This window comes from Oncorhynchus kisutch, linkage group LG22 (genome assembly GCF_002021735.2).
Source record: "Oncorhynchus kisutch isolate 150728-3 linkage group LG22, Okis_V2, whole genome shotgun sequence".
Classification (NCBI taxonomy): domain Eukaryota; kingdom Metazoa; phylum Chordata; class Actinopteri; order Salmoniformes; family Salmonidae; genus Oncorhynchus; species Oncorhynchus kisutch.
In genome coordinates, this window is record NC_034195.2 from 50396814 (window position 1) to 50411800 (window position 14987).

General features: G+C 44.1%; 1 long non-coding RNA gene across 2 annotated transcripts; it reads right to left on the bottom strand.

The window, feature by feature from the left end:
- Positions 1–6121: 6121 nt before the first annotated feature.
- LOC116356377 (uncharacterized) lies at positions 6122–12413 on the bottom strand. Of its 2 annotated transcripts, XR_004204894.1 has the most exons (3): positions 12242–12413; positions 11666–12107; positions 11247–11422 (listed from the first exon to the last, which is right to left on the bottom strand). It is a non-coding gene; the product is annotated as an uncharacterized LOC116356377 (long non-coding RNA). The 2 variants fall into 2 exon arrangements; XR_004204895.1 differs by having other exon boundaries at positions 6122–11422; positions 11955–12407.
- Between the last annotated feature and the right edge of the window lie 2574 nt (positions 12414–14987).

Sequence of the window (14987 nt, forward strand, 5' to 3'; positions counted from 1 at the left end):
GAGTTACCAAAATGTTGTTGATCCATCCTCAGTTTTCTCCCTCCATTGAACTCTGTAACTGTTTTAAAACCACCAATGGCCTCATGTTAACATCCCTGAGCAGGTTCCTTCCTGTCCTGCAGCTCAGTTCAGAAGGACGACTGTATCTTTGATGTGTCTGGGTGGTTTAATACATCATCCACAGCATAATTATTAACTTGACCATGCTTAAAGAGATATTCAATGTCTTATTTGTTATTGTTGCCCATCTACCAATCACTGCCCTTTTTATGAGGCATTCAAAAAGCTCCCTGGTCTTTGTAATTGAATCTGTGCTTGAGATTAAATATTTGACTGAAGAACCTTACAGAGGTTGTATGTACAGAGGACAGAAGAAGGAGGAGTCATTAAATAATCATGTCAACCACTATTATTTCAGACTGAGTGATTCCATCTAATTTATGCAATTTGTTAATCCAAATGTTACGCCTGAATTAATGTGTGCTTGCATTAAAACAAAGGGGATGAATACTTATGCAACGACCATAGTTCAATTCTGTATATATTTTTTTATCTTCCACTTTGACATTAGAAAATATTTTTCGTAGATTGTTGACAAAAAATGACAATTAAATCCATTTTAATCCCACATTTTAATCCCACAATTAAATGTTAAGAAATCCAAGGAGTCTGAATCCTTTTGCAAGGCACTGTATATTATCTCTTGTTCCACAACCAGAACTTTGAAAAAAATACACACATGTGGACTGGGCCTCTATTTATCTTTTTGCACAGCCATATACAAAAGTCTGAAGTTATGCATCTTTAAAAAAATATATATATTTGACCTTTTACTTAACTAGGCAAGTTAGTTAAGAACAAATTCTTATTTTCAATGATGGCCTAGGAACAGTGGGTTAACTGCCTGTTCAGGGGCAGAACGGCAGATTTGTACCTTGTCAGCTCGTGGATTTGAACTTTCAACCTCTCTGTCACTAGTCCAATGCTCTAACCACTATGCTGCCCTGCCGCCCCGTCTTTAACTGTACAATATCATGAGTAGTATACAGTGCATTCGGACAGTATTCAGACCCCTTGACTTTTTCCACATTTTGTTACATTACATCATTATTCTAAAATGTATTAAATTGTTTTTTTTACCCTCATCAATGTACACACAATACCCCATAATGACTTCACAATACCCCATAATGACATCACAATACCCCATAATGACATCACAATACCCCATAATGACATCACAATACCCCATAATGACATCACAATACCCCATAGTGACATCACAATACCCCATAATGACATCACAATACCCCATAATGACATCACAATACCCCATAATGACATCACAATACCCCATAATGACAAAGCATAAACAGTGTTTTAGACATTTTTGCCCCTCCCCCCAAAACACTGAAATATCACATTTACTTAAGTATTCAGACCCTTTACTCAGTACTTTGACGCTACAAGCCAGGCACACCGGTATTTGTGGAGTTTCTCACATTCTTCTCTGCAGATCCTCTCAAGCTCTGTCAGGTTGGAGGGGGAGCGTTATTGCACAGCTATTTTTAGGTCTCTCCAGAGATGTTCGATCGGATTCAAGTCCGGGCTCTGGCTGGGACATTCAAGGACATTCAGAGACTTGTCCCGAAGCCACTCCTGCGTTGTCTTGGCTGTATGCTTAGTGTCGTTGTCCTGTTGGAAGGTAAACCTTCGCCCCAGTCTGAGGTCCTGAGTGCTCTGGAGCAGGTTTTCATCGAGGATCTCTCTGTACTTTGCTCTGTTCACCTTTCCCTCGATCCTGACTAGTCTGCCAGTGCCTGCCACTGAAAAACATCCCCACAGCATGATTCTGCCACCACCATGGATCAACGTAGGGATGGTGCTAGGTTTTCTCCAGATGTGACACTTGGTATTCAGGCCAAATAGTTCAATCTTGGTTTCATCAGACCAGAGAATCTTGTTTCTCATGGTCTGAGAGTCTTTAAGGGCCTTTTGGCAAATTCCAAGCGGACTGTCATGTGCCTTTTACTGAGAAGTGACTTCCATCTGGCCACTTTACCAGTGCTGCAGAGATGGTTGTCCTTCTGGAAGGTTCTCCTACCTCCACAGAGGAACTCTAGAGCTCTGTCAGAGTGACCATCGGGTTCTTGATCACATCCCTGACCAAGGTCCTTCTCCCCCGATTGCTCAGTTTGGCTGCCAGCTCTAGGAAGAGTCTATAACTTCTTCCATTTAAGAATGATGGAGGCCACTGTGTTCTTGGGGACCTTCAATGCTGCAGAAATGTTTTGGTACCCTTCCCCAGATCTGTGCCTCAACACAATCCTGTTTTGGAGTTCCATGGACAAATCCTTCAACCTCATGACTTGGTTTTTGCTCTGACATGCACTGTGGGACCTTATATAGGCAGGTGTGTGGCTTTCTAAATCATGTCCAATCAATTGAATTTACCACAGGTGGACTCTAATCAAGTTGTAGAAACATCTCAAGGATGATCAATGGAAACAGAATGTACCTGATCTCAATTTAGAGTCTCATAGTAAAGGATCTGAGTACTTACATAAATAAGGTATTTTTGTTTCATATTTTAAATACTTTGGTAAAAATGTCTAAAAACATGTTCTTGCTTTATCATTATGGGGTATTGTGTGTAGATTGCTGAGGAAAAACATTGATTTAATCCATAATGTGGACAACGTCAAGGGGTCTGAATACTTTCCAAATCTCAGCACAAAGGCCAGTAAATTATTTGTGGTTAGTGAGTGTCTGTGAGTTGCAAGAAGCTGCATGATTGGAGGATCTGTTACCATTTAATGAAACTAGTTAAAGGGATAGTTCCCCCAAATTACAAAATGACATTTGTTTCCTTACCCTGTATGCAGTCTATAGACAGCAATCCATGCTTTGGTTTTATTTACCTGGCCACTGTTTCTAAATGCTAACTTTTAGCATTCGTGGTACAAATCCAATGCAAGTGAAGAGTATCGATATGACATTTTCTTGACTTCATGTTCAAATTATTCATCAGTAATTTCGGGTTAACTTTCCCTTTAAAACAGGTCTATAGTACTAGACTGCAAATGTATCCTTCCAATGTAAACATTTACATTAAGAACCATGTTACATTAGTTGTTTCCTTGTGTTGCTTTTAAATTATTATTATTTTTTAGCTTTTTATGATTTATTTAAATGAAATTGGGAATTAATTAAACGTTTAAGTAGAATAAACTTTTGAATGTTCGATCTATAGCCTGACATGTATATGGGTTACTTTATGATCCTCAGAGGACAACAACAGATATACTTCACATGTAATTGAAGCCTCAGAAATCCATGTGAAAGGTGTAGGTGAGGGAAGATTTATACTGTTAATTTGCTGAAATGGTTTATATTGAAAAGTTGATAGATGTAGATGGAATTTTTAACTACAGGAATGGAAATAACCTGTGAAATTGAAATGCCTTGGGCAAAAAGTGTTTCCTGCTCTCAGGAATGAGGAAGCTAATGAGGAAGCTAAGGGGTCGCTGTGATCTCTCCATGGGAGAGATGTTACCTTCTGACCATGTTGGTGGAACAGCTGGAAGATGGACAGAAGAAGAGAAAGGCTGCGTGGGAACCATCATCATCTGCACGTTTTGCTACACCCTTTTTTCTTTAACCCTGCTAAGGCCGATGAACAAAACAGAGGTGAGAAGGTGAGATGTGCCTAAACAGCTTCCTGTTGATGCCAGCTACACAGCGTCTTGAGCTTAACTTAAAAGCTTGCTTTCTGGCAGGCTCACCACAAAACATTCTGCAAAAGAGAAACGTATACCGATACTGTATTGAAAGTACATCCTGTTATTCAACCAGCACCTTGAAAAATATACACAGCTGTACTGTATACAAGGCCTCTACTTCTGCACAGCCGTATAAAGAAGTCTGAAGTCATTCATTTTGAAATGCACATTATCATGAGTAGTATATCCCCCAAATGTATATTTGTTGGTCAGTAATCTCTATTATTTGGCTCTAACTCTCCTTAGCCCTGTTGGAGACCCTAACTCTCCCTATCCCTGTTGGAGACCCTAATTCTCCCTATCCCTGTTGGAGACACAAACTCTCCCTATCCCTGTTGGAGACCCTAACTCTCCCTATCCCTGTTGGAGACCCTGACTCTCCCTATCCCTGTTGGAGACACTAACTCTCCCTATCCCTGTTGGAGACCCTAACTCTCCCTATCCCTGTTGGAGACCCTAACTCTCCCTATCCCTGTTGGAGACCCTAATTCTCCCTAACCATGTTGGAGACCCTAATTCTCCCTAGCCATGTTGGAGACCCTAATTCTCCCTAACCATGTTGGAGACCTTAATTCTCCCTAACCATGTAGGAGACCCTAACTCTCCCTAGCCCTGTTGGAGGCCCTAACTCTCCCTATCCATGTTGGAGACCTGAACTCTCCCAGCCCTGTTGGAGGCCCTAACTCTCCCTATCCATGTTGGAGACCTGAACTCTCCGAGCCCTGTTGGAGACCCTAACTCTCCCTAGCCCTGTTGGAGGCCCTAACTCTCCCTATCCATGTTGGAGACCTGAACTCTCCCAGCCCTGTTGGAGACCCTAACTCCCCCCAGCCCTGTTAGAGACCCTAACTATCCATAGCCATGTTGGAGACCTGAACTCTCCCTAGCCATGTTGGAGACCTGAACTCTCCCTAGCCATGTTGGAGGCCCTAACTCTCCCTATCCATGTTGGAGACCTGAACTCTCCGAGCCCTGTTGGAGACCCTAACTCTCCCTCGCTATGTTGGAGACCCTAATTCTGCCAAGCACTGTTGGAGGTTTTAACCTGTTTGGGCTAGGGGGCAGTATTTTGTCATCCGGATGAAAAGCATGCCCAAAGTAAACTGCCTGTTACTCAGGCCCAGAAGCTAGGATATGCATATACATGGTATATTTGGACAGAAACCACTCTAAAGTTTCTAAAACTGCTAGAATAATGTCTGTAAGTATAACATAACTTATTTGGCAGGCAAACCAGAGAGGACAAAACATCCAGGAATATGTGTGTTCAATTCATTTTCTATGGGAAGCACTATTTAATAGGAACCTAATTGCAGTTCCTAAGGCTTCCACTAGATGTCAACAGTCATTAGAAATAAGTTGATGTTTTTCTTTAGAGAAATGAAGAAGTACAGCTGTTCTCTGTGAGTGTCAAGCCAAGTGGACTCTATTGTTTTTTGCGTGCGACCTGGAGCTCGCTCCACGTTGTTTTTATCCGCTATTGAACACAGTATATTCTGTCTTAAATTTGATCGATTATTTGCGTTTTAGGATACCTAAGGATGGATTAGGAAAGTTGTTTGAAATGTTTGGACCACGTTTACAGGTAACTTATTAGATCATTTGTATTTGGGCAAGTTGGAACCGGTGTATTTCTGAATAAAACGCGCAAAATAAATGGACATTTTGGGGATATAAAGAAGGAATTTATCGAACAAAAGGACCATTTGTGATGTTTCTGGAACATATTTTGAGTGCCAACAGAAGAAGATCTTCAAAGGTAAGGCATGAATTATATTGTTATTTCTGACTTTCGTGTCGCACCTCCCTGGTTGAAAAATGTTTGTCATTTGTATGATGGGGCGCTGTACTCAGATAACCATAGCTTTATTTTATGTATTGCACTTGTGATTTTTTGAAAGTCAAATATTTCAACGTTTTGGGAACAGGCTATCTGTCTGAGCCAGATCCCCGGCGACCTTGGCTCGGACACTGAGAACTTCCCAGTCCCAGGTCTCTCCCTATCTTAGGGGAGGGTATTAAGACACTATTCTCACATACTCCCCTAGGCTCTATTGGCGGGCGGATTTGATGGTTGGTGTGGAAGTATGTGTGTCGCTATAAATTGAAGGTCCTGTACTGTACACGTCAGAACGTTACCGTGAATAAACATTTAACTTTGGTAGACTGGGCCTCTCTGTCTGTTTTCATTTCTGTCAGTATCTTACAAATCCTGATATAACAGACTGAGGGTAACATAACTGAATTGGTAAATGAACAGGAGTATAGAATTCTCCTGACAATTTCAGAAACCGAGATTAAAACGACTTGCACTTGTATGAGTCTTTGATGAAACGGGGTTTCAGAACAACAAAGCAAGTTTATTCAAAATTCCAGAAACATTCATAAAAATCCAGATCAATCAATCAATCAATCAATCAATCAATCAATCAATCAATCACCAATCAATCAATCACCAATCAATTTCACCAATCAATGACAGGCAAACATCAACAGCAAATTAAACTGATAGACCGCTGTAGCGCCCTTAACTAAACCCTTATTGGGATGCCAATACAATATCTTTTGACTATTACAATTTTAGGTGAAGCACAATATTTAATTAAAAAGAAAAACTATTTCATACCTTCTACAACTTTATAAACAGTTTTTTTGGCTCCCTCTTCAGGATGATCAGTCCCTTCGATAGCATCTGAATACTTGAACAGCTACTTTAACACACTGCTATCAATGAGGTAACCTTAAGGATTCCTCCTAAAATGTTACTTTAACTGAGTGTAATGAAAATCTAAATATGAGTATAATAAAAATCTAAATAAGAGTGTAATAAAACTCAAAATATATTTTAATTAAGCTAAAAAGCTACAGCAAAAATCTTCTTCCAGCAGTCGACAGGTTGTTGTAGCTCAAAGAGAGTGAAAAATCATGCCTCCTTTATACCCTCCATTTTTATTTCTGCTAACTCACTGTGGCTAACTCACTGTGGCTAACACACTGTGGCTAACACACTGTGGCTAACACACTGTGGCTAACTCACTGTGGTTAACACACTGTGGCTAACACACTGTGGCTAACACACTGGGGCTAACACACTGTGGCTAACACACTGTGGCTAACTCACTGTGGCTAACACACTGTGGCTAACACACTGTGGCTAACTCACTGTGGTTAACTCACTGTGGCTAACACACTGTGGCTAACACACTGTGGCTAACTCACTGTGATGGCTAACTCACTGTGATGGCTAACTCACTGTGGCTAACTCACTGTGGCTAACTCACTGTGGCTAACACACTGTGGCTAACTCACTGTGGCTAACTCACTGTGATGGCTAACTCACTGTGGCTAACACACTGTGGCTAACTCACTGTGGCTAACACACTGTGGCTAACTCACTGTGGCTAACACACTGTGGCTAACTCACTGTGGCTAACACACTGTGGCTAACTCACTGTGGCTAACTCACTGTGATGGCTAACTCACTGTGGCTAACACACTGTGGCTAACTCACTGTGGCTAACACACTGTGGCTAACTCACTGTGGCTAACACACTGTGGCTAACTCACTGTGGCTAACTCACTGTGGCTAACACACTGTGGCTAACACACTGTGGCTAACACACTGGGGCTAACACACTGGGGCTAACACACTGTGGCTAACACACTGTGGCTAACACACTGGGGCTAACACACTGTGGCTAACTCACTGTGGCTAACTCACTGTGGCTAACACACTGTGGCTAACACCTACCCCAATGATGCATCCAGTGTTTAACACCTAATGCGGCCAACGTTCAAAAGGGTGTTTTTTCATCCCCCTTAACTCCCACCCTTTTCTCACCTAACCGGTCTCCCACACACACTGTGGCTAACACACTGTGGCTAACACACTGTGGCTAACTCACTGTGACTAACACACTGTGGCTAACACACTGTGGCTAACTCACTGTGGCTAACACACTGTGGCTAACACACTGGGGCTAACACACTGGGGCTAACACACTGGGGCTAACTCACTGTGGCTAACTCACTGTGGCTAACACACTGTGGCTAACACACTGTGGCTAACTCACTGTGGCTAACTCACTGTGGCTAACACCTACCCCAATGATGCATCCAGTGTTTAACACCTAATGCGGCCAACGTTCAAAAGGGTGTTTTTTCATCCCCCTTAACTCCCACCCTTTTCTCACCTAACCGGTCTCCCACACACACTGTGGCTAACACACTGTGGCTAACACACTGGGGCTAACACACTGTGGCTAACACACTGTGGCTAACACACTGTGGCTAACACACTGTGGCTAACACACTGTGGCTAACACACTGGGGCTAACACACTGTGGCTAACTCACTGTGGCTAACTCACTGTGGCTAACACACTGTGGCTAACACACTGGGGCTAACACACTGGGGCTAACTCACTGTGGCTAACACACTGTGGCTAACACACTGGGGCTAACACACTGGGGCTAACACACTGGGGCTAACCGATTTAGGGATTTCCAAATCCAACTAACTCCCTTAACATACTTAATTACCTTTAACTTTTAAAACAGTAATTTTTAATCATCAACTTTCCCTTACTCCACTCAATTCGAATCTTACTCCAACCAAGCGTATTACCCCCCATTTACATCTTAAACATCCACCAACATAAACATTTCCTCATTACAATTTCATTATCAACCTCATATGGACCCCAAGGTCTAAGGTTCCTCTAAGCTTAACAAATATAGTCTATACGCATCGTACCTTAAAGCAAACAATATTATAACATTTCATTATTACCCTCCAATGGGCCCCTAAGGTCTTGTTCCTCTAAGCTAAACAACATTATAAAACTGTTAACAATTTACTGCAATTTACTCCATTCCTCTAATGACCCTTGAATATCTTCCACTGTATATTACCCCCTGTTTCCAACCTTTAACATTTAACATACTTAGCCTTTAATCGTTCAGTTTTACAAATTCCACTCCCAATAATTTCTTCTTTTCTTTAATCAATGCCAATTCCCTCTGAATGTTAATTCTTTGTGGTCTGTGTGTGAAAGGGAACCTTCTTCATGAGTGTGCGTGGGCATCGGCAAGTTGTGTCTCTACAATGTCACAGAGAGCTGAGGCTTAAGCTACTACTCTTGTCAGTAGCTTTCATTGATTGCAAAAGGAAGCCTTTCCTCAATGGCTGATGGCTGATGATAATGCAGGACGACCGACGGCTGTAATGTGGCAGGGACGTAGGAACCCAATTCAGATGGTTTTTTTCAGTCCATTTTCTGTCACTGTTCCATTACATTTTGGGGTGGTTGTTTTGGTAACAGCAGGTCATGTGGAAGAAATCAGCGTCCAGACTGTTGCATGATGGATCAGAATTCATTGGGAACCACATACAAATGTATTACAAATCAGAACTCAACAGAGTGTGGTTTTCTTGTTGCTGTTTACACATTGGGGAAAACAATCAGATACTGTATGTACTGTATCAAATATGACAAAGCATTGTCAAAAGATCAGAGTTGGTCTTCCTTTGTAAACTCAGCCATAGGGGCAGTTTCGTGGACACAGATTAACCTTAATCCTGGACTAAAAAGCATTTTCAATGGAGACTCACCATTAATCTTTCTTTATAGCCCAGGGCTAGGCTTCATCTGCGTGAGATAACGCCCCTTAATCTCCACACTCATAAATCCAAAGTTTTAAATTGGTTACTTATTGATTGTGTAGAAAAGAAAAAAAGAAACATACCATTTTTACAAATGTTATTCATACAGTAATTTAATGCCCATTGCTCAATTTCTGGGCCTGGGTCTCAACTGCTTCTTCAACAGCAGGTAGCCTAGTGGTTAGAGTGGAGGGGCGGCAGGTAGCCTAGTGGTTAGAGTGGAGGGGTGGCAGGTAGCCTAGTGGTTAGAGTGGGGGGCGGCAGGTAGCCTAGTGGTTAGAGTGGAGGGGCGGCAGGTAGCCTAGTGGTTAGAGTGGGTACCATCTCAACTGCTTCTTCAACGGCAGGTAGCCTAGTGGTTAGAGTGGAGGGGCGGCAGGTAGCCTAGTGGTTAGAGTGGAGGGGTGGCAGGTAGCCTAGTGGTTAGAGTGGAGGGGCGGCAGGTAGCCTAGTGGTTAGAGTGGAGGGGCGGCAGGTAGCCTAGAGGTTAGAGTGGAGGGGCGGCAGGTAGCCTAGTGGTTAGAGTGGAGGGTTGGCAGGTAGCCTAGTGGTTAGAGTGGAGGGGCGGCAGGTAGACTAGTGGTTAGAGTGGAGGGTTGGCAGGTAGCCTAGTGGTTAGAGTGGAGGGGCGGCAGGTAGACTAGTGGTTAGAGTGGAGGGGCGGCAGGTAGCCTAGTGGTTAGAGTGGAGGGGCGGCAGGTAGCCTAGAGGTTAGAGTGGAGGGGCGGCAGGTAGCCTAGTGGTTAGAGTGGAGGGTTGGCAGGTAGCCTAGTGGTTAGAGTGGAGGGGCGGCAGGTAGACTAGTGGTTAGAGTGGAGGGGCGGCAGGTAGACTAGTGGTTAGAGGGGCGGCAGGTAGCCTAGTGGTTAGAGTGGAGGGGTGGCTGGTAGCCTAGTGGTTAGAGTGGAGGGGTGGCAGGTAGCCTAGTGGTTACAGTGGAGGGGTGGCAGGTAGACTATTGGTTAGAGTGGGTACCATCTCAACTGCTTCTTCAACAGCAGGTATCCTAGTGGTTAGAGTGGGGGGTGGCAGGTAGCCTAGTGGTTAGAGTGTTAACTAGTAACTGAAAGGTTGCAAGATCAAATCCCCGAGCTGACAAGGTAAAGACCTGTCGTTCTGCCCCTGAACCAGGCAGTTAACCCACTTTTCCTAGGCCATCCTGTTTCTCCTAATGCTTCTGATGCTCCTCCTCCTGTTTCTCCTAATGCTTCTGATGCTCCTCCTCCTGTTTCTCCTAATGCTTCTGATGCTCCTCCTCCTGTTTCTCCTAATGCTTCTGATGCTCCTCCTCCTGTTTCTCCTAATGCTTCTGATGCTCCTCCTCCTGTTTCTCCTAATGCTTCTGATGCTCCTCCTCCTGTTTCTCCTAATGCTTCTGATGCTCCTCCTCCTGTTTCTCCTAATGCTTCTGATGCTCCTCCTCCTGTTTCTCCTAATGCTTCTGATGCTCCTCCTCCTGTTTCTCCTAATGCTTCTGATGCTCCTCCTCCTGTTTCTCCTAATGCTTCTGATGCTCCTCCTCCTGTTTCTCCTAATGCTTCTGATGCTCCTCCTCCTGTTTCTCCTAATGCTTCTGATGCTCCTCCTCCTGTTTCTCCTAATGCTTCTGATGCTCCTCCTCCTGTTTCTCCTAATGCTTCTGATGCTCCTCCTCCTGTTTCTCCTAATGCTTCTGCTGCTCCTCCTCCTGCGGCTGCTCCTGCAGCTGCTCCTCCTGCGGCTGCTCCTCCAGCTGCTGCTCCTCCTGCTGCTGTTCCTCCTGCTGCTGCTCCTCCTGCTGCAGCTCCTCCTGCTGCTCCTCCTCCTGCTGCTCCTCCTCCTCCTGCTGCTGCTTGTTCTGCTCCTCCTCCTACTGCTCCTCCTTCTCCTCCTGCTGCTGCTGCTTGTTCTGCTCCTCTGCAGGAGTCGGTGAAGCCTTTGCATAGGAATCCTATGACGATCACTCCTACGGCCGAGATAATAGCCATAGCAATGATCTAAAACAAGAGGAATCATGAAAATAGAAAACAGAATCAGTGTATGTAATACAACAACAACAGCTTTTTCATAACTGTTGTTTTTAAGAGCTGTTTACCAAACCAGGTGGTGGGACTGGGAGGTCCGCTTTGTGTTTTTTTGAATCCCGGATTGAAATCAACTCAAAAGGCATTTCTAAGTTGTTTTCTTCAAAAATCAATTGCTAAATATCATTAATGTAAAAGATTGGTCTGTTTTCTCACCTGAGATTTGAGTTTCTGATAATGGAAATTCTGATTGTTATCAGTCTCTTTTTGCGTACACATTTTCTTAGGAGACTGTTCATTAAGAATGACATCTGTTTCATTCCAGTTTGTCATTACACAAGCAAAGTACCTGCCATCGAAGAACAGTATGATCGACCACATCAAGGGAGGGATGAGACATGAACTAAAACACTTCATCTTTCCTTGGTTACAACTAGGTCCTTGTACTTTTAGCATCACTATGAATGTTATGATTGCAGGAGCGATAAAGATTGCTAACACAAACCAAGCTTTCGTTGCAGGATCGCAGGGACAGATAAACTCCATCTCCAGAATCTTCTCCAAGCCCAGAAGGCAGACGCTACAAGCCACATTAGACACAAGATTATCCGGGACCTTTCCCTTCGATTCTTTGATCCATTGTTGTATCGCCTGCATTCTAAATGCAAAATAAAAATAGAAATGTTTGGTTCAAAAATCTGATGTGTTCACAGAATAATTTTGTGTTTAAAGGTTTGCTCTGTGAGCAGAGTCTTATCAGACTACATCAAAAGAAAAATGCCCCGGACTCACCCGTCTGCTTTCACAATGTAGAAAAATTACTGAACAACTACAGTTTCCCTTTAGCTATATGTCAAAGGAGGACAACCCATGAAACGTTTCTTATGTTATTCAGCGCAGAACTAAAGGAAACAGCTTTTGGTTAGTGTCTGAGAGACAAGAAGCTGCATAATTGGAGAGATGCACAGACGATCTGTTGCGAGTTGTATCAAACAATATAAGACTGGTCTATAGTGCTGACTACCAACAGCCTACATTTGCGTTAAGACCTCTGTTACAATAGTTATTTCTTGTATTTGATGATGTATTTGAATGAAATAGGGAATTGATTAAAAGAAGTAGAAAAAATATTTTGGACATTTAAACAATCCCGAATTCGGTTTGCCTGAAATGCTTATGGGTAACTTTCTGAACCGCAGAGGTCAGCAACAGATATACTGCACATGTAATTAAAGCCTTAGAAATCCAAGTGAAATGTGTAGGTGAGGGAAGATTTAAACTGTTAATATGCTTGAAGCGTTTATATATTTTTTACATTGTTTTTATTCATTTTTTTGATGAACAGAACAGAGGTGAGAAGGTGAGATGTGGCTAAACAGCTTCCTGTTGATGTCAGCGTTTGACTTTAAAGCTTGCTTCGGGTAGGCTCACCACAAAAGCATCTGCATAAGAGAAACATTTACAGTTTGACACAGTTATATCATCATTGTACAACCTTGACAAACATACACACTACTTCTTTTTTTGCACAGACATATACAAAAGTCTGAAGTTATGAATTTTGAATCGTACAATATCATGAGTAGTACTGTATATCCCAACATGTTCTATTTGTTGGTCAGTAATCTCTATTATCTGTCTCCAACTCTCCCTATCCCTGTTGGAGACCCTAACTCTCCCTATCCCTGTTGGAGACCCTAACTCTCCCTATCCCTGTTGGAGACTCTAACTCTCCCTATCCCTGTTGGAGACCCTAACTCTCCCTATCCCTGTTGGAGACCCTAACTCTCCCTATCCCTGTTGGAGACCCTAACTCTCCCTATCCCTGTTGGAGACCCTAACTCTCCCTATCCCTGTTGGAGACCCTAACTCTCCCTATCCCTGTTGGAGACCCTAACTCTCCCTATCCCTGTTGGAGACCCTAACTCTCCCTATCCCTGTTGGAGACCCTAACTCTCCCTATCCCTGTTGGAGACCCTAACTCTCCCTATCCCTGTTGGAGATACTAACTCTCCCTATCCCTGTTGGAGACCCTAACTCTCCCTAGACCTGTTGGAGACCCTAACTCTCCCTATCCCTGTTGGAGACACTAACTCTCCTATCCCTGTTGGAGACCCTAACTCTCCCAAGCCCTGTTGGAGACCCTAACTCTCCCTATCCATGTTGGAGACCCTAACTCTCCCTAGACCTGTTGGACACCCTAACTCTCCCTATCCCTGTTGGAGACCCTAACTCTCCCTATCCCTGTTGGAGACCCTAACTCTCCCTATCCCTGTTGGAGTCCCTAACTCTCCCTATCCCTGTTGGAGACCCTAACTCTCCCTATCCCTGTTGGAGACCCTAACTCTCCCTATCCCTGTTGGAGACCCTAACTCTCCCTATCCCTGTTGGAGACCCTAACTCTCCCTATCCCTGTTGGAGACCCTAACTCTCCCTATCCCTGTTGGAGACCCTAACTCTCCCTATCCTTGTTGGAGACCCTAACTCTCCCTAGACCTGTTGGAGACCCTAACTCTCCCTATCCCTGTTGGAGACCCTAACTCTCCCTATCCCTGTTGGAGAACTGAACTCTCCCTATCCCTGTTGGAGACCCTAACTCTCCCTATCCCTGTTGGAGTCCCTAACTCTCCCAAGCCCTGTTGGAGACCCTAACTCTCCCTATCCCTGTTGGAGACCCTAACTCTCCCTATCCCTGTTGGAGACCCTAACTCTCCCTATCCCTGTTGGAGACCCTAACTCTCCCTATCCCTGTTGGAGACCCTAACTCTCCCTAGACCTGTTGGAGACCCTAACTCTCCCTATCCCTGTTGGAGACACTAACTCTCCCTATCCATGTTGGAGACCCTAACTCTCCCAAGCCCTGTTGGAGACCCTAACTCTCCCTATCCATGTTGGAGACCCTAACTCTCCCTAGACCTGTTGGAGACCCTAACTCTCCCTATCCCTGTTGGAGACCCTAACTCTCCCTAGACCTGTTGGAGACCCTAACTCTCCCTATCCCTGTTGGAGACCCTAACTCTCCCTATCCATGTTGGAGACCTGAACTCTCCCTAGCCCTGTTGGAGACCCTAACTCTCCCTATCCCTGTTGGAGACCCTAACTCTCCCTATCCCTGTTGGAGACCCTAACTCTCCCTATCCTTGTTGGAGACCCTAACTCTCCCTAGACCTGTTGGAGACCCTAACTCTCCCTATCCCTGTTGGAGACCCTAACTCTCCCTAGACCTGTTGGAGACCCTAACTCTCCCTAGACCTGTTGGAGACCCTAACTCTCCCTATCCATGTTGGAGACCCTAACTCTCCCTAGACCTGTTGGAGACCCTAACTCTCCCTATCCATGTTGGAGACCCTAACTCTCCTTAGCCCTGTTGGAGACCCTAACTCTCCCTATCCCTGTTGGAGATACTAACTCTCCCTATCCCTGTTGGAGACCTTAACTCTCCCTAGACCTGTTGGAGACCCTAACTCTTCCTATCCCTGTTGGAGACACTAACTCTCCCTATCCCTGTTGGAGACCCTAACTCTCCCAAGCCCTGTTG